Source organism: Odontomachus brunneus, unplaced genomic scaffold (genome assembly GCF_010583005.1).
Source record: "Odontomachus brunneus isolate Ranch 3 - 2012 unplaced genomic scaffold, Obru_v1 Obru_scaffold_094, whole genome shotgun sequence".
NCBI classification, from domain to species: Eukaryota; Metazoa; Arthropoda; class Insecta; order Hymenoptera; family Formicidae; genus Odontomachus; species Odontomachus brunneus.
This window is the reverse complement of record NW_022639544.1, coordinates 841,500-842,067: the sequence shown is the minus strand read 5'-3', so window position 1 is coordinate 842,067 and position 568 is coordinate 841,500.

The following is a 568-nucleotide window of genomic DNA, read 5'->3' as shown; positions in this document are numbered from 1 at the left end:
GCGGACAAGTCGATATTCGACTAGAACCAGATGTACTAGTCGATATTCGACTAGAACCAGATGTTTTCTCATCACTTGAGAAATAGAGCGGCGAAAGTTGTTTCGTCGTAAAAGCGACGGATTATATAGAAAAGGTTAATCAAGAGAACTTCAACTTCAATATCTGGCTCCAGGCCTCTCTAAGAATTATGCTCCAACGCCATTTTTCCGATTAATGATCTATATCGAGAGTAAAGCCTTGGAAAATTCCAAGACAGGTTCCAAAAATCACACGGTCCGAACGTGTTCGAACACGTCTTGTCGTGACGGCGATTAGGCCAGGACTATTTAATCAAGAGAACCAGCAAACTTTTTACGCACTATCGTAACCGTTCCCTAATCGAGACTCATGCGTTAGGGATGGGCGATTCTGAATTTTTAAGAAAATCGATTTTTTTCGAGCAAAAATCGATTATTTTAATCGATTATTGTAGTTTCGATTTTTACGCGAATCGATTTTTTTTTATAGAGGAAATCGATTTCCGATGGGAGCGGTGCACTTGGACACGGTGCATTTGGACACAGCCAA